The sequence below is a fragment of the Mastomys coucha genome, unplaced genomic scaffold, assembly GCF_008632895.1.
Source record: "Mastomys coucha isolate ucsf_1 unplaced genomic scaffold, UCSF_Mcou_1 pScaffold22, whole genome shotgun sequence".
NCBI lineage: Eukaryota > Metazoa > Chordata > Mammalia > Rodentia > Muridae > Mastomys > Mastomys coucha.
Genome location: NW_022196905.1, coordinates 231,197,981 through 231,225,308, shown reverse-complemented (window position 1 = coordinate 231,225,308; position 27,328 = coordinate 231,197,981). Strand labels below are relative to the sequence as shown.

General features: G+C 43.1%; 1 long non-coding RNA gene across 2 annotated transcripts in view; it reads left to right on the top strand.

The window, feature by feature from the left end:
• LOC116069871 overlaps positions 1–26,328 on the top strand; it is a 71,627-nt gene extending 45,299 nt beyond the window's left edge. Inside the window, exons 2-5 of one of the 2 annotated variants that reach the window (XR_004110185.1) lie at positions 6,551–6,847; positions 9,073–9,164; positions 25,099–25,165; positions 25,320–26,328. This is a non-coding gene — a long non-coding RNA (uncharacterized LOC116069871). The remainder of the gene's footprint in view (positions 1–6,550; positions 6,848–9,072; positions 9,165–25,098; positions 25,166–25,319) is intronic. The other variant, XR_004110186.1, reaches the window with a different exon arrangement.
• The last annotated feature ends 1,000 nt before the right edge of the window (positions 26,329–27,328 follow it).

The following is a 27,328-nucleotide window of genomic DNA, read 5'->3' as shown; positions in this document are numbered from 1 at the left end:
CATAAGACTCTTTCATAATGTGTTTTAGTGCCTGTTTTGCAAGTGTTTCATCTTCCAGGAATGCTCTTCCTCTGCCTGGTGACATTGGCTCAGTTCAGTGTCATGTCTGCTGTGTTTGCTGGCACTACACTCCACATCCTGCCTCATCATTGCCAGGAGCCCCTTTCTCCAACCTTCTCACCTACTTGCCGTCACCACGGACACACTCGCAGCTCACCTTCCCTCTTTACCTATCTCTAATGAACAGTATGTCACTCATAGACAAGGATGGGGCAGGAACACAGACTCAGGTTAGATCCACATGCAAGTCCTGTCCCCACCGATCATGAACATGGGGATGCCTACAGAGTTCTTGATAATCCCTCTGAGCCTGAGTTTCCATACAGCTGCCCTAGGTCATTGTTCTGCGAGGCTTTGTGGTGGGGAGTCTGTGGAATGTGCTTTGTGCATGGCAGGTGTTCAGCAAGCGTCTACATGTGTGAATGAATGAAGCAGAGTCCCTAGCCTTCTGCAGCCTCTGCCTCCCAGATCTCCCCGTCTCCATCCTGACAACAGTACCTCTGTGCTTTCCATCCTGACAACAGTACCTCTCTCCTCCTGTCCACTTCCTAATCCATTTGCAGGATATGGGAATGAGAATCACAAAACACCCACAAAAGCTCAATAGTGTTTCTATTTGGGGTTCAGAAGATTGGAGATCAGTTGCCTGTGTCTCTCACAAGTAAATTAATGTAACAAAATATGATTCTTGTAGATGGATTATGTGTACTAAATCCAACTAGAATATGCTGCATATGTGGAGGTGTGTGTGTGTGTGTGTGTGTGTGTGTGTGTGTGTGTGTGTGTAGCAAAGCTGCAGTAATCATACACTTACAACTAATAAATTGGGTCGTTTAATTCCACTGCAATAAGCCTTTGAAATATAAGCTCTCATTTCAGACTTACAGAACATAGCCTCTCATGATTGTAACTCTCCAGCAATATTACCACTTATAATTAAATTCACTTTTAAGAAATCTGAAGCACTTCTATGGATTATCTCTCCATTCAATGTCAGGATGGTAAAATTAATGTGTAATCTGTTGAATGCATTTGGTTAGTGTTTGGATAAAACACACATCCTCTGCTATTGATCAAAAGCTGCAAAGTCAGATAAGATGAAGGGGATACACACAGTTTCTCTGTAACAGACTGGAACAAAGCCGGAGCAAAGCCAGGCATGTCTCGCCCATCCCTGCATCCCCAGAGGGGGACTCGGCCCCATGAAAGGGGAATGTCTGAGTTACTTGAAAAGGCAAAAATGTTAAATTATGGTCAAATTATCTGCTGGAAATGGTGCAGTCATAAATCTTGCATAGCAATCGACCAAAGGCCCTTGGCTGGCAGCTCAGAATGCAGAGCCCTAAAAGGCCCCAGATCAGTGAATGTATGCACAGGGCATACACAGATGCACATGGGGCCCAATGAGAAGTTATGTGGAGAGTGATGGGAATCTTGAACCTAGACGGAGGTGCCATGAAAGCAGCTCCTTGAAGTCTAATAGTACAGCCCTTAGCTTTGCATGAGTAGTCTGAGAGTTGCATGGTGGTTTTCCAAGCTCCAAGCTCCAGACACAAAAGAACTAGGGTTTTACTACTCAGCCCAAGCTGGAGAATGGGTGTATCCTAGCTTGGGTCTGTTCATAATTCAGGTAGAGTGAGCCCTTCCCTAAACACAGGATGTTGAGAGTGGTGTGGGGAGATTGGATATGTCACTCAGTGGGAGAATGTCTGACAAGTAGGATGCCCTTGTTTCAGTCTCAGAGAAAGAGAGAGTGAGTCAGAGACAGAGACAGAGAGACAGACAGAGACAGAGGATATATAGGTAGGTAGGTAGATGGATGGATGGATGGGTGGATGGATGGATGGATGGACAGATGGACAGATGGATGGATAGGTAGGTAGGTAGATAGATAGACTGATAGACGGATGGACAGACAGACAGACGGACAGGTGGATGGATTGGAGGATAGGTAGATACAGAGATAGGTAGATAGATAGATAGATAGATAGATAGATAGATAGATAGATAGACAGACAGACAGATGATAGATTGATTGATAGATGTGTGTGTGCATATGTGCATGCGTGTGTGTGTGTGTGTTTCTTCCACCAGTAGAAATATCACTCAAGATTTGTTTCTTTCCTGGGGCCCAGAAAATCTTTGCTTAAAAAACAAAGTTTTCCTGATAACAGCTGCTTGAATGAGAAGACAAATGTTAGCCTATGCCTGGGGACCTGCGTGACCTTTGATGGAGGTGGCAGAGCTGACACTCAGAGAATGAGAAAGTGGCCACGTCACTTACTACTGATGTTTTTGGTTGTCGCCAGGAGTCAGAAGCAAGAACGCATAGGAAGGTGTGTGTAGGGTAGGATAGGAATGTATGTCAGTGTGTGTTTATAAGTGTCTCCATGCACATGACCACTTGTGTGACTGTTGGTGTGCACAGGCTCCTGTGAGTGTGTAGGGGCTGACATGCATGTGTCTGCGTGTATTCCTTGTGAAGGTGTGTCTGTGTCTGAGACTATAAGCATGTGTCTAAGTACATCTGTCTATTTGTCTCTATCTTCAGCCCCTGAGTTACTCTAATAGTGTATGCTAGATTGATTGTAAATAGCAGGAGTGTATTGCTCACAGTTCTGAGGCTGCAATTGCTGAAATGAAGATGCCGGCAGATTTGGTATTTAGTGAGAGCTTGTTGTCTGGTTCATAGACAATGGTGTCTCGTTGTGTCCTTATATATTAGGAAGTATAGATGTTTTGTCCCAGCCTGTTTCACAAGGATACTTATCCCTATTACCTTACAAAGGACACACCTTCTAATATCATCTTTTTTGGGGGTAGGATTTCAATATGAATTTGGAGGACACACTCAGGCCATGGAAGTTTCTGGATGTTGAATGTCTCCATGTGCTTCTTTGTGTCTCTCTGTTGTATATATCTGGACTCTAGGTGTTTTTGAATATGTTTCTGTGTTTTTTTCCTGAGGCTATGAATTGTATGAATCTGTCTTTATATGCATATATATGTGTATGTATATGTATATTTCTGGTGTCTGAGTATGATAGAGAAATAATGTAGTTGATAATGTAAAAAGATAGCAAGAAGAATAGGGGAATGGGCCTCAGGCAAGTCTCTTCTCATCTCTGATCCTTAATTCCCACCAATAATATGATATTTTCCAAGTGAGCCAGTCAGTCTACAAAGGATTCAATTACTGTGTGCTATATCCATGCTAGACATTGAGGTTGGGGCCACCAAACTGCTAAAAAAGCGATATCAGGTGAGGGACACCTAAGGCTGGCCACTCCCTGCATCCTCACATCAACAGTAAGGTGGGACACTACCTTTATGGCAGAGCCAGCTTCTACATATTACTGAAGTCACCCTCTTGTGTACCAAGCACAGTCAAGGTTGGCAACACAAGGCACATGAGAAGGAGCCCTCTTTCTGGGTCACTTTCCTGTGTTCTGCTTTGGCTGATGGTGTCAAGTCTCTATTTCAGCTGCCATGGAGGCTTTGATGCCAGCAGAGCATGGGAGGAAATCTTGGACAGATTCAAACATATTAACCTAATGAGAGCCACTCAATGGTTAAAGCAAAGGCTAGCACTGACCTTGAGCTTGAGATGGAGTCTAGAATCAGAAGACCTATGATAGCTACAAGTCATATCGCCTGCCAACCCCACAGTCTCTGTAACATGCTCCAGCTGGTCCTGTGAGAAAAGAGAACTAAAAGGCATTACACAAGGCATACACAAGGTAGAGGCTGCAATAGAGAAGACATGGACATTTAAAACTCTCTGGATAGTTCTATCTCTAAAGCTATAAGTAGGACCAAAAATGGGGCTGGACATAAGTTTGGACTTGGGGTAAGACTCCTTCATGTTTCTATCACATTACTTTGCATGTTAAGGCACTAGCAAGTATTCAGTGTATGATGAGTGGATAAAGTAACATGGATAGATGACTGGGTGAATGCATAAATAGAAGAATGGATAACTAAGTGAATGGATAGGTAAGTAGATGGGTGGATAGACATGCAGGTAGATGGATAGATAGATATGTGTAAAAAGAGATACATAGATAGATAGGTGGACTCATGGATGCATGAGTAAGTGGATGGATACATGCATGGATGCACAGATGGATGCATGAGTAAGTGAATGGATGGATGGATGAGTAAGTGGATGGATGAATTGTGGATGGGTGTATGGATTAATAGATGGATGGATTGATGGATGGATGGATGGATGGACATGTGAGTGTGTGGATATTGAAATTGAGAAAGGAGTACAGCAACTCCTTTATTGTAGGAGTAAATGCTGTATGTAGTTTGTCCAGATGCCTGGTTTATTTTTGTAATAGAATTGGCCCATGGCAGTTTTTAAATATTCAATAAATGCCCAGTATAAAATTGCAGAAATATCACATCTCAAAAAAATGCAAATTTCTGACTTTTTTTTGCCAGAAGACAGCAGGCTTGTGTATTGCATGTAAGCAACTGTGAGGTGGCTAGCATCAGTTCCTTTGGAAGGGAGTGTGATTTCTAGTCTACCTCCACCCCATCCTACCTCCTTCTACCATCTACCCCACTCAGTCATCTCACCTGACTGATGACAGTCCCAGTCATTTGCACTTTCCACTCTAGAGTTAAAGAAAATCCTGCTACTCATTGCTGTTAGTTCGTTGTTCTCAGTCAGTCTGAGCTGGCATTTTCTCTATTCTTTCCCAGGTTGCACTGCAAGTGAGGCCACCCTGAGCCTCTGCTGCAGGGAGAGAAGCATATGCAAACCTTCACCACTCCGTTCCCTTCAGCTTCCCCTGAGGATGGTCCTTGGCCTAGACAAGGACTCCCCGGGAAGAATAGAAAGGTGGCTTGCTCAGGTGGCTGTGCTGGTGGGGCCAGCAGGCAGATTTGAAGGAAGACGCAGTCAGCTTTCCAGAAGTAGAAAGGGAATGGTTTCTGAAAATGTCCCTCGTGCACTTTTGTATTTCATTGACATTTTAATTAAGACTGGAACACTCTTTAGGGAGCTCTGCTCTGAAGTTGAAATCACTTTAATATGCTGCCCTCGCATAAAGCTGCAGATGAATGGGAGTGTGGGCTTCTCATATGTTCCCTGGCACTTAGTGCTTCCTTTTCAGTACACATTATGATGTGAGGATGGTTTATGAGCTTCTATTGGCTGAGTGCGGCCATATCAAATTTATAATTTTGCTCAGTGGATTTTCTATAAGAAGATTAAAGTGCACCCAGGTCTTCCCCTGCGGGATGGAAGCACATCCCAGCACCACTGCAGCTTCCCAGGAGGAAAATAGTTGCTTTAAAGGCTGGAGAGATAGCTCAGTTAGTAGGATGTTTGGCATGCAAACATGAAGACCTGAATTTGCATCTCCAGCACCCAGGGGAAAAGCTGGGTGCTGTGCCATGTGCCCCTTATCCCAGTGCTAAGGGAGAGGGTGGAGTCACATGGATTCCTGGAGCTCACTGGCCAGCCCGGCTAGCCTATGAGATTCAGTGCTCTAGGCTCAGTGAGACCCTGTCTCAAAAAACATAGTGGGAGGGGCTAGATACATGTTTAAGAGTATTACTGCTCTTGCAAAGGACCTGAGGTCAGGTTCCAGCACCCATGTAGGGCAGCCCACAACTTCCTGTGACTCCAGCTCCTGGGATCCAATACTGTCTTCTGTTCTCTATAGGTGCCTATACTCATAGGTACACACATACACATAATTTTTAAAAAGTAAAATTTTAATGGAAGTTGGCAGAGGAAGACATTTGATGCTAACCCCTGGCTTCCACATGCAAAACACACACACACACACACACACACACACACACACTAAAAAGGGGTGAGGTATTATTCTGGTTGAGGGGGCAGTTGATGCTCAATACTATGAGGTCAGAGCTTCAAATTACCTCCCACCCTCACTGCTGTCTCCACTGGGAACCCAGCCATGCACAACAGAAATTCAACCCCAGGTGTAAACTTTCTGAATTCTCACATTGCAAATTTTTGCTTACAAAGCTCTATTGCCCTTTTTGGGATTCAATTTTTTTTCTCTTGTTGACGGAAACCTGAAAATAATCAGAGAAGCATGATCTGAGGTAATCCCATAGTGCTCCTCTTTCCCAGCATCAGTGGATAGAATTCTCTGCTCTCTCTCTCTCTCTCTCTCTCTCTCTCTCTCTCTCTCTCTCTCTCTCTCTCTCTCCCTCCCTCCCTCTCTCTCCCTCCCTCTCTCTCCCTCCCTCCCTTTTTTCCTCCCTCCCTCCCTCCCTCCCTCCCTCTTCTCTCTCTCTCTGCTTTGCTCTCTTTTAAATCAAAATATTTTTCTCTGTCTCATATGAATTTTGTGCAAAAACTTTTTTAACAAGCACACCAAGCAATATTATCAGTTTGAAATCACGTTTCAAATAAAAGATGTTGAAAAAGCGGCTGCTACCAAGGCTTGCAAATTCAAACAAGCGAGGAAAAAGTAACGTAATGAATGTCTTTGAAACACAGGTAGTCATCTGGGAAGAAAAGATAAAGTTGGATTTCTGCCTCACAACATCTAAATCAATTCTAGATAAATAGGCATCTCCATATGAAGAACCAAGCATACAAGAACCAAAGCAAGAGGAACTTTAAAATAATCTGAGATGTGGCAAGAGATTTCAAATTGCGACTGAAGCACCAGGAGTCCTAAAAAGAAAACATTGATCAGTTTGTCCACAAATAAATCTTTACGAGGCTGTGTGACAAACATTAAAAGTCAACTAACTCATCATGGGAAATGTTTGCAACGCATAGCCTACAGAGGTAAATTTACTTACTATAAAAATTTTCTAGAACTCAATAAGAATAAGAATAATACCCAACAACTGATCAAGAAAATGTGTTGAAAACATGAACATGCTGTGTTTATAATATGCTTTTTGCATTTGTCATATTGCCAGATGTCAATGTTTGGGAATAGATCATATTTAATTCTGGAGGAGGAAGATGCCTCATAGGTATTGAGCCATGAGCAACAAGTCTTCATCTTTAAAGGACGATCTGAGTGGCTTGGGAGAAAAACTTCTCATAGCTTAATTTCTTTTTTTGCCATATGTATGTTTGTATATCTGTCTGTCTGTGTGTATATATTTATATATGTGTGTGTGTGTATGTATATATGTATATGTATAAGAATGTATATATTGTATGTACATATATGTATGATATAATAAAATTGTAAGTATACACAAAGGTGTAAATATATATATATATATGTATATATATATATATATATATAACATAGATGTATAGAAACCATTTTATACCTAACAGGTATCAGCTTAAGGGGAAAGGATCTATTTTAGCTCACAGTTCAAAGGAATGCAGCCCTCCATGGCAGGAAAGGCATGGAGTCAGGATTACTAAGCTATGGTTACCCTACACCTTCAATCAGAAAGCAGAGAGAAACACATGTTGGTGTGTGGCTCACTGTCTTCTTTTTAATTAGTCTAGGAGCCCAGTCCATGGGATGGTGACATCTACATGTAGGATGGCTCCTCTCATGTCAGTTAACCTAATCCAGGAACTCCTTCACAGGTGTGTCCAGGTGTTTGTCTCCTGGGTGACTCTAGATCCTTTCAAGTCAAAATTTACTATTAACCATGCCAGTATCTAAGACTGCATACTTATATTATACTGAGAAGAGGTTTGCTTAGTTTACAGTTTTGGAAGCTGAAAGTCTAAGCATGGATGGCCCATTTCCTTTGCCTCTGATGAGAACCCTTAGTTACATCACTGTACAGTCTTATAGACAGCTCATAGTGGGAACATGTGTAAGAAGGAGGGATAACCCAGTGAAACAGGAAACCAGAGAGTCAGGGAGGAGACTTGTTCTTTTATAAGAACCCACTAGGAAAGCTCACATCTATAGACCAGCATTAATCACTCCCAAGGGCAGTGATCTCTCTGACCTCATCACCTCCTGCTAGATCTCATCTCTTAGATGTTCTACCATCTCTTCCTGTCTCCACACTGGGGACCAAGCTTCAAACGCTAGACCCTTAGCAGAATAAACCACATGCTACCCACAGCAGATGGGTAGAGAACAGATCTTGCTCTGTGCAAGGCTTGAAGAGACATGGTCCAGAGAGCTTTTGACTTTGCTACATTATTAAATCAAGGTATAGACAGTCTGAAGCCCAATTAGTGTTCCCTTTTGTGAGGTTTTTTTTTTTTTTTTGTAACTTGGTAGCTCCACATTCCTAGTGTATGTGTGTGTGTGTGTGTGTGTGTGTGTGTGTGTGTGTGTGTACACATATGTGAATTGTATGCATACATGTGTCTACATAATAGAAAAAGTTCTCAACTAAGACTCAAGTTCTAATGCCGGGCAGTGGTGGCGCACGCCTTTAATCCCAGCACTTGAGAGGCAGAGGCAGGTGGATTTCTGAGTTCGAGGCCAGCCTGGTCTACAGAGTGAATTCTAGGACAGCCAAGGCTATACAGAGAAACCTTATCTCTAAAAATCAAAAAAAAAAAAAAAAGACTCAAGTTCTAGTCCATTTCTACTGTCTTGTCCTGTAGATAATGCTGAATTTCCAGGTAAGAGTCTGTTGGCTTATAGCACTCTGAACTCAAATGTAGACACTCTTACTTATAACCACTTAGAATTCCATATTTCTTCTGGTTTCCGAGAAGAGGAAGAGGACTCATTGTCGTGTAGAGCCATCTCAGGGCTCCCTAGGAAGACTGTTGCCTTTCAGTGAGATGCCCTTGCTCTACATTGGACCCATCCCTCTGCATCAGTCAGGACTTGACATTCTTCTTTTCACAAGTTGCCAGCCTAGGACATGTCCCTAAGAACTGTCATTTGTTGATGTCACTGGTTTCCTCCTGGTCTATTGTTTTTCTATCTGCTATGGTGAGGGTAAGGTTTCAGGGCCCCCTTCTGATACCACAATCCATGGATGCTCACGTCCCTTTATAAATGGCTCAAGATTTGTTTACAACCCCTATACATCTTCTCATGTACTTTATTTCATCTCCAGATCACTCAACACCGAACACAATGGAAACACTGTGCAAGAATCTGCTTCTGTGCTGTTTGAGAGAAAACGGCAAGAGAGAAAGTCTGCATGTGGTCAGTACAGATGCAGTTCTGTTTTCTAATGTGTTCAGTCGGTGCTGGTTGAGTCAGTAGAAGCTGAATCATGGGCAAAAGGGGCCAAGCATGCTGCCAGTAGCTGCCAGACTACAGGCATCAGTTATTCCTGTAATAGCCTAGAGGAAGGCACTGTGTTTTCAGATGAAGAGTCAGAGGGTCTAGCACGTCATGACTCCTACTCAAGGCTGCATGCTTAGAAAGAGCAGGGTTTGGACCAAAGCTTTGGCAAGCTTCCCTTGACCTTTATATCTGGGTCAAAGTTCAGAGCTGACTGAATCATAGATGACCTCTCTGTGCAGTTTTGACAGGAGAGAGATGGGGATAAAGAGAAGGAAGAGGATGGAGTCTTGGGATGACAAAACCTACAGGTAATGGGGAAGCTTTAAGGGGAAGCTTTCTGACTGTTTGGTTCAACACTTATTGCCTCCATGAGAAAAGCAGATAAGTCAGGTTGAAGGACATAGGTCTGGAGTAAAAAGAAAGGTCAGAACACAGATTTGAGAATCACATTTGAGAAACTAATCAGTTCCTTCAGGCCTTTCCATTTGCCCATGTCCCCCAGCCCTGTGAACTTCATAGGTCACTTAGTAGCAACAGCAAGGTTCTGGACCTGCCACTTGGCCGTTTGTTCTCTGCTGTCCCTCCCTCTTCCAGGATGTCACTTCTCCATTCTATTCTCCTTTAGACCTGAATAAGCAAAAGTGCAGTTCTCCTGCCGGGTTGGCACATGGAGCTGGAGGTAGCTTAAACTATAGACAGAAAGGTACCAGGTAAAGAAAGGGAGTTTGGGGCAAGAGCGGAAGTTAAATAAAGAGGCAAGATTTGAAGTCTCCCATGAAATACAGCTTCTGGCCTCCAGCGTACCTCAGCGGGAACACTGGGTTCTGTGTGAGTAAATTCATCTTGTTTTCCTGTGAGGAAGTGATGATTAAATTATCAGAAACCAAGCTAAAAACCAAGCTGCCTTCAGATTCCCTCACACCCCGGGGTCCCCCTCATCTCCTGCTTATGAGGTGCCCGGCCTTATCTCTAAGCTTTACTTTAAATGTCCAACACATCTTATTAATGAAAGTAATAAGCTGCTGTTTATTATATGCCATAATAGGGAATATGACTATTTAATATAAATCTGACATTTAAATTCCACTTAGTTCTGAGATGTGGATGGTATCCGGCAGAACTCTTTACCCTGGAGTAAAAACTCCCTGGGTCTGCATTTTAAAGCATTGAAGTTTTCAAAGTAATGAGGTTCTCTCGATCTCTCCCCCCACCCCTTTTCCAGAGGAACCAAATTGTGAAGACATCTGTTCTGTTATTAATTTCACATAAATCTTAAGCTCCTCGAGGCCAGAAATGAGGCTTCATTCACGTCGAATTAATGAAACATGATTGTAAGTCCCTTGCATGGAAATGCTGTCACACAGTCTTGAGCCGCTTATAAGCACGGAGTAATCTCGGGGAACTGCCAGGGGACAGCCACTTGAAACTGGCCCTCCCCTCCCCCACCCCCAGAAAACAATATCTGAAAATATCACAACACTAACTATGTCCTGAAAGATTACTAGCAGATGAGAATTTCTGAGAAATGAATCAGACTTTCTCGGTAAAGGATACAAAGATCTCAGGCGAAAGCAGATTATGCAATCCACAAGCTCTGTGGATACAGTTTAATAATGGTGGCGTCTCAGGCAGCCCTGGGATGCACTCACCAGGAGGGGGACGCTGGAATGTTTTGCAGTGATTTCTTTGGAAGTGGGTGTTAGAGAGTGTGCTACATGTGACATAGATTTGAAGCTGGAAACCTGGATCAGCCAGATTCTGATGGGGGTGTTAAGTGTGTTCGTGTATCCAAAAGACTATCATATGCAAATGTATAACCACATGTACATGCGATTTTGTCTGTGTATGGGATCAAAGTGTATACTTGTATATGTGTTTGTGTGAAAGAATGTGAATTCTGTGTGTATTTGTGATTTTGTGTTTGTGGATGTATGAAAGGTGTGTGTGTGTACTTGTGTGTGTGTTTGTGAGTGTGTGGGGGTGTGTGTGTGGGGTGGGTGTACGTGTGTACAGCAGATTGCTCAGGACTCTGTTGAGTCTGTTGGAGATGAATCTTCTATGGTAGCTCAACAAAGCCCATTGAAGCCATCATTGGAAAGAATCTTCTCTTGAGGCTTTCGTTCATGGGATGGGGCTATTTGTTTATTTATTTATTTATTTTGTTAGCTATTTTTGTCAAATCACTAAGACATGCCAGCAGAAAGACTATCTGAAGGGAGAGTTGGAAACAGACAGTCTGGGATTTCTTAATCAAACTTCCAAGTCTTATTTTTTTGGTCTTCCGCTGAGCTGGGACCCCAAAAAGAATCTGCATCTGATATTTACATCTCAAATCTTCAGAGCCTCATTAGCTTTGATATTTATTTATTTATTTATTTGGGGGAAAAAAGGAATTAAACAGAGAGGCACCAAGTAAAACCTTTGAATGTAGTGCAAAATTAATTAAAACGGGCAGCTGATAGCTGGGGTGGAATGCAAGAGATTTCAGGGTCCAGACAATGAAACTAATTAGGCTCTGATGGGAAAAATCCTTTCTTATTTGGTGACCATCCATCAGTAATTAATAAGCCATCAGTATTGATATTTGAATAAGAATAACAAAATTTCATCCTGGTTTTTGAAGATGCTTTTTTTTTTTTTATTTCCTTAACTGTGACCTTCCAAACTAAGGCAATGAAATGACTTGTATTTTGCATTGTATGTTCTAGGGGGGAAAAATGGTTTCATCTTTACTAGCAACTGGCTAGCTGTTGCCTGACCTCAAAATTCCGCATGTGGGTAGAATCCAACAGTCACAGAGAAACATGGGAGATATTTATTTCCAGCAGTCAGCATTAACGTAGACAGTGGAGCCCGTTTGTGGAGGTAAATAGAAGCGATCTCAGCTACCTTGTGCCTCTGGATATTTTGAAGCGTGTGTTTCATCATCCACGCTTTGTAGATATGTGAAAACTATTTGCATTTGTTCTACTGAAGAACCCTTGACCACCAGAGTAAGGAAGGCTTGTAGCTCCTCCTGGCTCCGCCTGATGTGAGATAGCCAAGGGATCTGGCTTTCTCCTTGGACACTCATAAATGAAATGATCAGTTGGTATTTGTGCTTTTTGTCCTTTGGTATTATGCTCTGCAATAGCAGAAATCTACAATTGGCCCAGTGGGACGATGTAATTCATAGCTGACCTGTCACAAACTTTTCAAAGTGGCCACATGTCTCTTGTGCCCAGGCCTCCTTTCCAGTTCTCCTAGAGCCCCCTGCCTACTAGTGCCCTAGCCTAGCATCATCGAAGGCTTTCCCAGTGACACCAACTCATTCCTCACTTTTTAAAGACAGCGCACCTTGAGAAATACCATGAGAAACTCTAGTTCAGTATTTTAAGATGGCTAAAACACTGGTGGTGGCTTTTCAGGCTTTGTGGTCAGTGGATAAAAAAGGAGGCTTTAGAGCAAAACATATTTTCAGCAGCTCCTCGGGGCCCAATGCACATAGGTAGCCTAGTTTATAGAGCTCAGTGAATTATACCAGAGCTCAGTTTTTCTCCACTTAAAGTAAATCAGAATGATCTGAAGGGTTTTTGAAGTCTGAGTTGTAGTTGTAGCCTATACCGGAAAAAGGGTAGGAGACAGTAGGATAGAAAGAGATTTTGTAATGTGAAAAGACCCAAGGTACTTCCTTGTAAGTAACATATGCATTGTATGAATTCATTCATTCATTCATTCATTCACTGATTCAGTGTCTGGGGGCAAGTCTTGTATCACAGTCTCTGTCTCTGTCTGACTCTTTGTCTCTGTCTCTCTGTCTGTCTGTCTGTCTGTCAGTCTGTCAGTCTGTCTCTCCCTCCCTCTCTCTCTCTCTTTCTCTCTGTCTCTGTCTCTTCCTCCCTCTCCCTCCCTCCCTCCTCCTCCTCCTCCTCCTCCTCCTCCTCCTCCTCCTCTTCCTCCTCTTCCTTCTTCTTCTTCTTCTTCTTCTTCTTCCTCTCTCTCTCTCTCTCTCTCTCTCTCTCTCTCTCTCTCTCTCTCTCTCTCTCTCTCTCTCTCTCTCTCTCTCTCTCTCTCTCTCTGTACTGAGGATTGAACCCAGGTCCTAACACAATGCTGGTCAAGTACTTTGCCATTGAACTAAGTGACAAATCCTCTTCTTACCTTTTTAAAATTTTGAGATGTAGCCTCACTAGGTTGCCCAGGCTAGCCTGGAACTTGCTCTGTAGCCTAGGAAAGCCCTTAAACTTTCTGTCTTCCTGTATCAACCTCCTGAGTCACTGGGACCACAGGCCTTCACCACCATGTCTGGCTTCCACAATTTTTCACTTAAATTTTACAGTGACCCTCTGAAGTGGTCATTTCTGAACAGGAAAAAATGAATTTATTGATCTATTAATAAATCATAAATACTGGACAACCAGGACACTAAATAAACCACTAGTAAAAGGTTTAAATGCCTCTTATTGTGCCCAGGATTTATTGCTGCAAGAGAAAGTAGATGCTCAGAGAGGAAGGGAGGAGCCAGAACCAGGCTAGCTGGAGTGGTGCTGGGAAACCATGGCTAACTGGCCAGGGGAGATGCTTGACTTTTAAGTGACTAGTGCAGGCTGTGATGGGACATCAGCTGTGATTCTCATCCCTCTGTGCTTCAATGGAAAGAGCTAAGGCTCTGGAGATCAAGTAACATTTTGAAAGTCACCCACCAGAAAGTAGGTCTGAATTGGAAGCCATCTTGAGCTTTTCAGACTCCCAAGGTCATGCAAGCCTTCTGCTGACTATAGAGGTATCCCCAGACTGACCTCAATGTGTCCCAGGCTGGCCCAGCATTTATCTACAGAGATAAGGAGGAAAGGTTCGAGGAACCAATCAGAGGAGACAGAGAGGTTCCAGATTTAATTCACATGAAGTTAAGACACTCGTTTGGATTTGATCTTTATATAAATAATGAGTGATGCATATGAGTGATTTTAGCATATATCTTGGGACATACTTACATTAAAATCTATCCATTGTTTATTTGAAATTCTAATGCAATTGGGAATGCTGTTTTGTCTGAAAGTCCTGAATGGGAAGGGCTGGCCTGTCGCAGCCCTTATACATTTCATGTACCGAGATGTTTCAGTTCGTAGAAACACTGATATCTAAGATGCTCCCTTTCAAAGCCTATGATCTGAGCTACAGTCCAAATACCTCTAAACAAACCACAGGTGTCTTTAAAGTGATGGAATCTCTGGACATAGGGCATTAAAGTCAATACCTTCCCTGCCCTGCTTTTTGCCTCTTCCTGTCTTCTCTTTACACAGAAGGCATCCTGGCACTATGGCTTGGCTTTGAAGCTAGGCATGCCCTAGTCTCCCAAGCACATGGAAACAATTGCCTTCCCAAAGGCCTTCATGGTTAGCCAGCTGCACGGCGCATGGTTTTGCAGCTGTAGTTATAATTTCTGCAGCACCCCCACCCCAGCCCAGATGGTATCTATTAGAATGCATTGCTTTTGAAAAGCAAACTGAGTCTTAATTAAAGGTTGGCTATCCAAAGCCTGTTTGTAAATGAGAAAAATTAAGCAACTAGTCTGAATAGGGGCAACATGCCGCCTCTGTGGTAGGAATACTTCTGTCTCCACACATAGAGGGTCTCCTGTGCTTCAGGCTGTCCCTGTAATTGCATCTGAGTGCTTTGTTGCACAACAGACACAAATGAGCCATGGGCCTCAATGGAATATCTAGAGTTGCTCTCAGAGCGAAATGGAGTTTAGTCACGTCCTCTCACAAGCCACCATTCAAATACAGTGCCTGGCGAACTGATGGAAGTTGTTTGGTGTCACCAAACTAGGTCAGACAAAAACTAGGAGAATCTAGCCTTTGCCTCACTTTCACATGAAGAATGAAACAATCCACTGGCAACAGATGCCCCTTGCCCAGATCTTTTGAACAAGAATTTCCTAAAATATCAGTGCATATACTCCAGGAAGTCCATGATTTGCTTAGGGGATAAAAAAAAAAAAGCAATGAAACTTTTTTTTTTCATTTTTGCTAACTTATGAAAGCTAACATATCTTTTAATGCTGAATATACAGTGACACAATATAATCTTCCCAGGTCCACCTGCAAACTCTGTGACTTAATCATCAATAGATGTCCCAGGTATTGAAAAATATCTTGAAATAGATTCATTACCTTTTGGAAATTGTAATGATTATTTGACCTACCTCTCCACCTTTTATTTCAAGAAAGCACACAGAATGCTGTATCATTTTAAAATTATTTCCATAACTTTATCTTCTATGACTCATTTTGTAAGCCCGTCTTTTATGTGTGTGAATCATTGCCTTACAGGGATTCTTGAAGGTATTATGCTAAATGGAGTAAGCCAGATGGTAAAGGGCACAGGCTGTGTGATTCTCCCTATGTTGAGCCATGAAGCAGTCGGCTGCATAGACAATAAGTAGAGTACGGTTCCTGGGAAGAGCAAAGGAAGGAACAGGGAGCTATTGTTTTGTTTTTGGTAGAGATCATGATTTATAGCCCAGGTTACCCTTGAACTTTGTCCCAGCCTCTTCACTACTGGTATTTAAGGCAGATCACTGTGCCTAGTCATGTGTTATTTTAATGAGGACAGCATTTTTAGTTTGGGAGTTGACAAAGCAATGTTTGGGGGATGGATGGTGGCTACCCCGGAAAGAAGTGTGATTTTACTTAAGGCCACTCGACTCTGCCTTTGGAAATGGTTAAACATTGAGCCACCCATGGTGCTGCATGCAAGCAACCCTAGGACTTGGGAGGCCGAAGTGTGAGTTTGAGGCTTGTGATACATAGTGAGAGCTTGTCTTGAAGCAGAGGCAGAAAAAAAGCAGAAGCAGAGGAGGAAGAGGAGGAGGAGGAGGAAGAGGAAGAAAATAGCAAACTTTACGCTATGTATTTTTGCCACAATTTTCTAAAATCTATTGAAAGGTTCCATATGTTTTCACACCACATTCCACACCTTGCATTGTCCTGCCAAGGGACCCACAACCCTCAGCAGACCTTGGTTCTAAGGCAGTGGTTCTCAACCTTCCTAACACTGTGACCCTTTAACACAGTTCCTCATGTCATGGTGACCCCCGGCCATCAAGCATTTCATTGCTACTTCATAACTGTAATGTTGCTACTGTTTATGGATAGTAATGCAAATATCTGATATGTGACCCTGGTGGGGTTGAAACCCACAGGTTGAGAAACACTGCTCTAAAGGGATTTCCTGTCCTTGATGTGAGGCACATCTTTCCAGGTCTGCTTTGCTCAATGCACCATCCTTACAGCCCCTGTTCTGAAGTCAAGACTAGGCTGGGGATCTAGTCTCCAGCCCACCTAGCATCCTTCTAATATCCCAGTTGAGCCTTGCTGCCTGCCAAGAACCTAATGCCTCCTTATACTTAACTAAAGGTCTATTTGTCAAGTGTCAAGGAGTGCACAAGCCATAGGATCACCACATGGAGACTTTCTCCTGGACGCAATTGAAAAACTTGCTTTGTGGGTCACCATGCCTTAATGGTCTGTCTGCAGACATGAAAGTATATCTCAGGGTCACCTTCCCTCAGTTTACGAGATGCTCCATAATCCTACATCACCTTGCTAACCCTGTGAAGTTAGCACATCTGTAACAGCACTTTACAGATAAAGAACAGAGACATTAAAATATCAGGTGAACTTGTGTGACCCCCAAAGAGTTTTTAGCATGGGGCATCTCATGATCAAAGTCATGCTTTATAACCCAGGTTGGCACTGAACCTTCTGTTCTCTGTGCTCAGCCTGCCCAATGCTGATGTTACAGGATGCACCACTATGCCTAGCCATGAGTTGTTTTAATGGGGACATAATTTTTAGTTTGAGGACATGAGCACAAGGTGCAGGTGCTGTTGTATGAGCCATGTGTTGAGTTGAGGGAAATTGAGAACCTGCAATCTCATATACATGACCCAGCCACACAAGCATCAACTCTGTGGATAAAAACTGTAGAAATACAAGAAAGGAAGGGACAGGACAGGGAGAAAAGGAAAGTAAATGATGGATAGGAGTCTCAGTGTTCTCATCTAGAAAGTGGGTCCGTGAAACCTGCCACATGAGTGAACACGTTACATTCACTTCTTTCTTCCACACCTCACTTCTGGCCTGCCTGTTGCCCCTTCCCTCTTGCTCACACATGCACATAAACAAACGGATGTGGTTGCACATTTTTAAAAGTGGAAAAGAAAGGAGATGGTGTAGGCTTTGTCCCTGTTAACATGAGAATAAGTGGGACTTGCGGGGCACACAGAGTGGTAGGCATTTTAGGGTAACCGCACCAGATGCTAGGGTAAGGAATCCCCCAGGAGGTGTCATCTGACACTGCCCAGGAATCTAAACCCAGACAAGCAGTCCGCCCTTAAAGCCTTATGCCTTTGAGTCTAGCATGCTCCAGCTACTGCAGTGTCTCAAGAGAAGTGAAGAGCTGATGGCACACGGGGCAGAAGAGCTCCGAGAAGGGGGATTCTTGAGCAATGGAACCAAAGTGGACATGGCTAGAACTAGCCATAGGGATATGCTTCTCTGTTACACAGAAGGAGGGTCTGCTGGCTCTGCATATACCTAAGAAAGGAAAAGAAGTCATCCCTAAGCCCACAGATGAAACTGGACAGAGGACTTCATTCTTGTGGCTCGTGACTGTGCATCAGGTTGCTTGGCGCCGGTTTCTTATCTCTAGGCTGATGTGAGGCCAGATTGCCATCCAGCTGGGGCCTGCTTCTTATTGCCTCCAAACCACTTCCTCAAAGCTGATGTGGAACTCAACACATCTGGCTACCCGCTGGACTCTTACTCAAGGGAATGGGGAAAAGACAAAGAGGCACGCACAGGAGTGTGTGATCTACAAATATATGCAAGGTACTGATGAAGAGTCTAACTTGTTCTCTGACCTGGATCTAGCATGTCTGCTCTCTGGGCCTCTGTTTTCTGGACTGTAAAATTCTGGAGGGGAATCAAGGCCACCTGATGTCTAAAGACTCCTCTTTTTCTTAAATTTAGCAAGCACTGGGCTGGGGAGATGGCTCAGTGGCGCAGTGCATGCACTGCTCTTGCCGAGGATCAAGGGTCAGTTCCCTGCACCCATGTAAGAAGGTTCACAACTGTCTGTAACTCCAGGGAGACCCAACAGCATTGGCATTTGCTGGCACTCACATTCATGTACACACACACCCATATACAAACACATACATATAATTATACAAGTCCTTTAGAATCATAGTATTAGTGGTATTTCCACATAATAAACATAGATGCAGATAAAATGCGCAGGGAAATATTTGTGAAAACTATTGCATCTGAAGCCCATTTTCCCCAGTTTCAAATGCCTGGTACATAAGCATAGTCCAACTAAATGACCTGTTGTCAATTACCAGCAAGAGATGGAGCCAGGCATATACAAGGCTCCAAATTAGTGGGAACTCAGTCTGTATGTATACCTCAATCTTCACCGTTAGGTTAGAAGTTACACAGTAGAATCCTTGTGTCTTTTTATAAAACAAAATATTTTTTTAAAAAATTTGAGCAAATATTTATATAACAGAAGATAATTTCCATCAAAATCCAAGTATTACATGTCTCCAGAAAAAAAAAAAAAAACACTTGTGGATATAATCCTAGTCACTACTGACTGATATTCTCTCTTGTTATTGGCGTGATTTGAATTTGAGACTTTGGTTAATGCAAAAAAAAAAAAAATGTCTAGATATCCAGAGTAAAAGGAGATGGCTCTGCTGGAGATGCTGTTGTCCTTTCAGGCGACTGATTCTGAGTCCAGCCACACTCCTCCGCTGGGTGTGATCAAGGTTATGAGCTGGCCATATGCATGGCTGCCTGTGACTTTCCCAGTGTGGCTCCTAGCTGCTCAGAAGTAGGTAGCAGCTAGCAATGACTGGGCCCCTGGTGCTTCCAGAAATGCCCTGCCTCTCACTGGACCTAAGTCTCTTGTTGAACCTCCAGGGCATTTACTGTCAACTGGTGGCTGTTTCCTGCTGCGCCAAGTTTTTTCAGATGTGTAAAATTGCTTTCTCTTTCTGAGGGTAGGTTGAGGAGTCTTAAAAAAAAAAGCCTCTTAGGATTTTTCTAAATAACTTCTCAAATGATTGATTTATTAAATTTTAAATTGCAAATGCAGCACTCAGGGAGACCAGAAGAGGGCACTGCTTCCCCTGGAGCTGAAGTTACAGGCCATAGTCAACAGAGGTGGGTGATAGGAACTAAACTCTGGTCCTTAGATCCTCTATTGGGGTAGTTTGTATTTCCAATAGCTAACCCATCTCTCCAGTCCAGAAGTAAAAACCTTTAGAAAGGCTTTTTCCTCTGGGATTTTTAAAAGTCTGCCTCCATTACTAGTCTTGACTCTTCTGCCTGCAGCTTGTTCTGCCCTAGTGAGAGACCTCTAGGAGCTTACTCCATGAGGACTTTCAAAGGCTGGACTCTTAAATCAGGCTGTAGTTCTATAGCTGAAAATGTTAAGAAGGTTACTCAAGGAAGAAAGAAGCCCGGGGCAGCCTGCAGAGATAGGAGGTTCCAAGCACATCTGGGAAGCCTTTGTTGGACAGGAAAATAAAAGAGTATATCCATGTGCCTCATCCTAGGAAGATGTTAATAAAGACAGCTCAGGTCCCTGAGTGCAAACAGCTGCATGCCCTCCATATTTTGTCGGAAGGTCAGCAGAAGCCATGGGAGACTTAAAGCCAGTAAGGATGTGCTCAGATCTGGCTTTTGCGGAGGGCATGGGATGTGTTTGTAAGAGAGACAGAAAGAGGGAGATCAGAGCGAGCACAGCAGATGTCCACGTGGGAGACTGAAGGCTAAAGTGAGCAGCAGAGGTGCGACTCGCAGTGGGAAACAAGGAGATGCAAGTTTATGGGGCACCTTCGAAAGCCCACGAGTACAATGATGAAGAGCTGGGGAGCCAGAGACAGTGGGGGTGAGTGGGAGGGATGTCTGCCCCTGGCTTCTGAAGGGTGGCATCTCTAGTAAGACCAAAGGTGCACTCCTGGGGGGTGGTGCAGGGAGGCCAGTGGCTGTGGGTTCATACTTGAGTGTGCTGTTAACCTGCAGGGCAGATAAGCACTGCTGGCTTCCTGGCATCTCTTTGAATGCCCTTCAGAGAAGTTTGTGGGTGGAGATGCTTGTCTCTGAACACACAACAGGTGCATGCTAATTGTGCAGTGCGCCTTACATCAAGAAAGCTGCTTCCCCTCTGCTCTTACTGCCCGGGAGGATCTCAACTCCCTCAACCAATTCTTGTCTCCCAGCAACCCCTCTCCTGCAAGCCTGGAGTCCATTTATCCCCTCCCCACTCTCTCCCCCTTTGTGATGGGCACCTTGATTTAATCTTAAATTCCCCCATCTGGCACAGTGTTTAATATACAGAAATGTCACTAAGAGTTGAGGATCAAATACATAATGTTGTCTATTTCCTGGCAGTCCTGGGAGGCCTAGGGCTTGCCTCCGGTCACCCGAGGATCTGAGTCCAGCTTCTTAAGAACTTCTCTCCAGCTTGCACTTTCCCAGATACTCACAGATCAGTTTTGTTTCCACGCAGCTATTTTAAAAAATCAGAGCTCATGTGGAAATTGGAGTGTCGTACCACTAGATCTCAATGCCTTGCTTCTTCGATAAGCTGTAAGATCTGGCGATACTGGACAGACTCTTGATTCACAATTTGCCATACCCCCCACCTCACCCGTAAGGCTCCCCTAATCTTGGACAGAAGGGTAATTCCTCTGCTCACACTATTGTTTTCTTTATTTCATAGTTTACTGGAATATTATACATAGAGGAATAGAATATTATATAGCCGTGACTCTAACAAACCAAGAAGCACAGTGAGAGGACAGCATGTGGGGGGAATGAAGACTATTCCTAAATGCCTTTTATTTGCTCTTGTCTTATTTCAACTGGTGGGAGAGGGGCACCTGCAATTGAACTTGATACCTTGTTGCCGACCAGCGGCAACAATAAGAATGGGTTTTCTGGAATATGGAGTCCGGAACCTGGCAAGCCAAATCATTACCTTAACCATGTGGAAGGTTCTTAAAAATTAGACGACAAGGAAGTGTGATCACTCAGCCATCTTTCATTTAATCAACCCTTTGTTACAAGCCAACAGGTAGTATATTGGAGGTAAAACCCCTCCCTCAAGTTCGTCAGCATGTCGGCCCAATCAGCAGCTCCTTTAGTCTCTGGCGGAGATGGAACCAGGAGAGAGGCGTGGCAAATAGCTAGAGGTGGGCAGAGAGGTGTGGTTATCAGAAGCAGGCAGGATCTGAAGAATTAGACCTCAGGTGGGGGGGGGGGGTTACAATACCTCTTATCTGTATATCTAAGCCTGATACCAGTGAGCTACCTCTGGTTCCCACATACTATCTTAAAGGTACAAATGGTCTCCTGTTTTGCTCACTTCACCCTGACTCCTTACCAGACACAGGTCTGGGGACCTCCTGCAGGGAGGAGCGAGGGCACAGTAGCTGGGAATATAATCTTTCTGGGTGGCCTTAGACATACTTCTACCTCTCCCTGTAGCGGTTTACTCTTTTGCAAAATGAGATTCGGGTGATACTATCTTGCCTGCAGTGTCTGTAAGGGTTGAATGAAGCAAGACTTACAAAAACCTAATGACAGCCAGTCTGCAAAGAGTGGGAACTGCTCTGTCACTAGGGTGAGTGGCGACATATTGATTTACTCACTCTCTAGTTAATTCAATTGGAAAAGCGGTTATTGACATCTTGACCCAAAAGGGTGATGCCTTTAAGAAATGTCAAAGCACACATGCTCAGGGCTTCTTTGTCCTCATCAGTGGTTCTCAACCCTGAACCAGCATTGGAATTGTCTTAGTTATTCTTACAGAACATAATTCTGGGGACTTCCTAAGAACTAATGATATCGGAAACCCTAGAGTGGGGTCTCTATGCCACAATGAGGACTGATCTGCCAGATGATGACCAGGCTGGGGAACTCTCCTGAAGCCCGATTGGTTCATACACGAGTTGAACAGGTCCCTTAAAGTATGTACCCAAATATCCATTTGCCTCACCCAGCACGCTCTTCTGAAATGCCACAATGACAGGCTTCCTCCTGTTCTTCTCACTCCTGTTCTACTGCAGTAGTGCCCACTGTCCGTGGGAACTGCTTCCCAGCATCCTCCTGGACTTCTGAAACCACAGTGCTGATTGGCCCAGCAGAAAGCATGGGATAGACTCTCCTTAGCTACCTGAAGTCTGGAAAAATGGCTATTGTCCCAAAGTTCTACCTACAACTTCATCTTCACCTGGGGTTTCTGGGTTTGTCTTACCCCAATCAGAGCAACATAAACCTAGACCAGAGATGATCATTGTTTTTAGAAGGAATTTTGAAAGTCAGTTAGGCCAGTTTTCCCCAGAACAAAGGATTGGCCCCACTTTCACCATGCTTGCTGTTTTTACACCCAGCTCACAGTGACTTTACAGTAAGTTAACATTTGTTTATATACTTTAATAAAGAACTCTTTTCAAGTATTTCAAGGAAAATATGCCACCATTTGTCAAAAATAGAAATATAGCAATAAAACTAGGCACACACAAACCAAGAAATCTGTTTATAAAATTTAGTTAGGATGGGAGACTGTGACCTTTCCTCTCATGATGTGGAGGTTTGGAATCACTGGAGAGCTTTAAAGCCTTGGCACTACCTTGACACTTGATTTGATCCTACAGCCTTACACATCATTATAGACCACCTATCTTGTATCCAGCCATCAGTGGTACTCCTCCATTGGAGAAATCTAACTCTGAGGCCTAAGAAGGAAAAGATTTACCCAAGGTCTCATCATTTAAAATTTCTGCCGACCTCCTGTCCCTGTGGTTGGAGGAAGGATGGAGAACAGGTGAGACAAAGGAGGCATGTAGACACTCCTCAATGTAAGGGACACCCTCAGTGTGTGTATGACCTGGCCTTGGCTTAAGAGGGTATCCCATGTTTACTTCTGCCTATCAAACACTTCCTAGGTGCCCACTGTGTGAGCCAGGCAGGCCAAGTCACATCCATCATGACACAAAAGAGAGAAAGTACCCACGGTGCTCCCACAGTGCCCTGCCTGTCTGACAGAAGATACGTCATGATTCCCAGCCCACAGAAGCGACTTGGGCTCTTTGTGTTACACTGGCATCTTTTCACTTTAAGAGAGCAACTACCACCTCACACCATTCTGGGTTCTGCCTCCCCAACAGCATGTACTTTGAGAATGCTGCTAATTTCTGTGTCTGGCTTCCAGATCCAGACGTCAAAACAACCACCTTTCATCTCAGGTTTGTAATCCTGAAGACCTTCAATATTGGGAACAGATAGCTTGGAAGGTGGGTTCATATCTCTCAGCAAGATTGCTGTAACTTAAGTCTCCCACCCCCAATCAAGGCTTTCTCTCTGGCCTCGTAGGTATTTGAATACAAATGCCCCTTTCATTTGACTGATTGGAGGTCTCCAACCTGCAATAAATGAAACATTTGATCCCCTTGAATCTGAATCACTTTTTCTTTGATTTTCTTTTACTTCTATTTCTTCCTCCTTTGTTCTATAGCTCGAGTCAAATTTCCCTTTAGAAATTGAAAGAATGTGTGTGGGTTTTTCTGCTCTCCACTGCCCCCACCTCCACCCCTTAAACCAAGCTCGGGTGTAACTGCTGGGTCATGGACTAGAATATTAAGATCAAATTCAATGGCAGCCTGCCTCCAATAATGTGCTTTCCAGGCCATTGTCCCTCCCTGCATGGGCAGTAGCTGCATAAATTAGTCCATGTATACTGGGCACTAAGGATGGCCACCTGTGTCACCCCTGTACTTGAGAGAATATACGAATGAAGACAATTTTTTTTTTCCCGAGGAAAGAACTTGGTTACTCATGCACAGAGGCTCCATGCCGGCATCTCGCTATGGAGATGAACATTTAATTATTTTTATAATACTCAGTTCATTCACAGACAACATTATCATCGGTTTCAGCTAGTGGCAAAGGAGAGATCTACTAACCTCTGAGATGACCAGAGAATTCACTTTAGACACTAGAAAATGCAAGCAACAGAAAAGCATGGTACTGAACACCTGCAATCTCAGCACTGGGGAAGCTGAATCAGAAAGACTGTGAGTTCAAGGCCAGCCTGGGCCATATTCTGCCATCAGCATCTCCTCCTGAGAAGAGCAGCAGGCTCTATGAGTAATGACTGATTCCTCTGCATGCTCACTACTCCAGTTGTATTTGGGCTCCATTGAGCCAAGATGTTGATCTTCACAGCCTTGAGCCTGGGTTATAGGTAGTAGTAGTAGAGCTGCCTCATTTTTGAGTTGATAGGCTCGTCCTTTGGGAGTGTTTGTGTTGGTATCAGGGCATGTGACCATTTTCTGTCACTGTAACCAACTGTGTGAAAAAAACAGTATAAAGGAAGAAAGGGTTTGTTGGCTGCTGGCTTCATGGCTTTTGTGCCTGAGACACAGCAGAGTGTCATGATGGAAAGACTTGGGCAGGGAAAGCTGCTGACCCCATAGCAGCCAGGAAACAGAGAAAAGGACAGTAAGGGGTTAAGCATCCCTTCTTACTGGTATCCACATGCTGCAAAGTCCCCTCTCAACTTGACTGTAGCCTGATGGAGACCAAGCAGTATTCATAAAGCTGCTTCTAGATTCTTGACTCTAGAAGCCGTGTTAGTGAAGTGTTTCAGCTGTGAAGTCTGGGGCATATATTCTTATGCAGTAATAGTATAATATACCATCCGAAGAGTTCCTGGTTGGCTTCTTCAAGATGTATCGCAGAGTGTTTTTCCTGTTCCCTAATGAATTTTCATTTTTTCTTTCATTCAGCTGATGCTTAAGATGAAAGAGATACTTGGATGCCTGCATTGTCCTGACTCTCTTGCAGCTAGATATGGTTTGTATTATTATATTATGTTCAGGTGACATATGTAGAAGCAAGATATGCAATTTGGGGAAGTGCTATAAGTTAAGGCATGTATTCATGGTCTCGGCTTGTTTTTCAATTGGCTCAGGGCTATCTATTCTTTCCATCTTCCTCCCTTCTGCAGGCTGGATCCAGATGTAAAGACTGACATGCTGGTACTCATCTGGAACAGTGCAGTGACAGTGCAGAGCAATGGCAGAAGGTGTGAGTCTCAGATTACCCACATGGCCCTCTGAGATGGGGAGACAAAAACCTACGCTGCAGTTCCCTGAAGCTCACCCTGTTCTCAAACCTAACCTCAATTCAGTCTCTCTAGCTTGTGAGCAAAACACGGCAACCCACATTCTGAGTCAGACATTCTTATAATGGGGAAATGTCTTCCATTGACCCAGCAATTTCCCAGCACCAACACTGACAGAGAGAAAAGCCTGCTCTAATGTCCTCTAAGTCCTTGTACTTTTTGGATACTTCTGCTTTTAGTTGTCTTAGTTTCCTTTTCTGCTGATGTGAAAAAACACCCTGGCAAAAGCAACTGGAGGGAGAAAAGGTTTATGTGGCTCATGGGCTACAGTTCTCTACCTGAGAGGAATCCAAGGCAGCAAAGAAGCCAAAGTAGTTGGTCCTATCGCATACATAATCAGGAGCAGAAAACTATGAGCCAATGCAGGTATTCATGTCCTCAGCTTGCTCTTGCCTTTCCAGTCAGCTCAAGGCCTAGCCCATGAAATTCTACCACCCACGTCCAGTGTATCTTCCCCCCTCAACTAATCCAGTTAATCCCTGACAGGCACCTAATTGGCTGAGACACCTCAACAGGACAGCCTAACTGAGATTCCTTACCAGGTGATTCTAGATTGTGTCAAACTGAGAAGTAAGGAAACTAACCATCATTTATGATCTGGGGGGTCTTAACCAGAAGCTTCCATTTCTGAGGAAGCTTGAATATTTCCAGACATGATCCCTCATCCATCTTCTTCCACAGGCTTCTTCCTTGCTGTTAAAGCGCTTCCCTGCTAACATCACTGTTGTCACATGCCCCATTGTTCTGCCTTCTCCAGGTCCTCACCCACATCTTAGCTCAGGCCTTAAACTTTTCCCTCTTGTGGTTCATTTTCGCCGAAAAAATGTCTACATGGCCCTAACTGTATGTATATATGCATGTATGTATATGTATGTATAAGCATGTATATGTATACACATATATGTATATATGTGTTTGTGTATGTATGTGTATATGTATATTATGCATATGTATGTGTATGTATGTGTATATGTATGTGTATACATGCAATGTATGTGTATATGATATATATGTACATGTATATGATGTATATGTATATGCATATACTTGTATATGCATATGATGTATATATCTCTACAAACAAAACATTTACAAATAATGAATTATATTAATATAGTATAGTATAAAAATTTAAAAATAATATATTATATGATTATATAATATACATAATACATAATTTATTGTAATTTTTATAGACATATGATTTTACCATTTAGTAAAGAGGGAAACAAATTTGCATAGTAATGACACAGATATATTTATCTTTATATAAAGAACTAATTATTGGCTGCAGGCTTAGCCTATTGGCTCTTACAATACACTTGACAAACTATTCTTTCTAAAAGTAAAATGAAAAGGAATATTAAATCTTGACTGAGTATTTGCTACTGCAGGACAGAGCATTTTCAATGGTTTTAAGTGTTGATCAATATTTTGACTCTAAAATCTTCAGTGCTAAGAAAGCCACCTGCATAGACACTTAGTACAAAGTGGCAAAATATATTCAAGGCTATTTCATAAATTGCTGGAAATTCTTTTCTAATCCCAAAGCCAAGATTCATTTAATGATTTTTTTAAATGAAGATCAAATTGGCAACTCAAATAGCAATTTTTAAAGTCAAATATCCTAACACAATGTAATCCAAATATATACTAATTAGGCATGCACTAAGGAATGAGAGTAGGAAACCATTCTTTGTTTTCCTTAATTAAACCATTGTGCTTCTAAGACCAAAGACACTATATTCACAATAAAGGAAAAACAAAGCAATAACAAAAAAACCTTTGCAATTCATCATATACCTGAGCTGAGGGGCGTCAGCTTCCAGGGG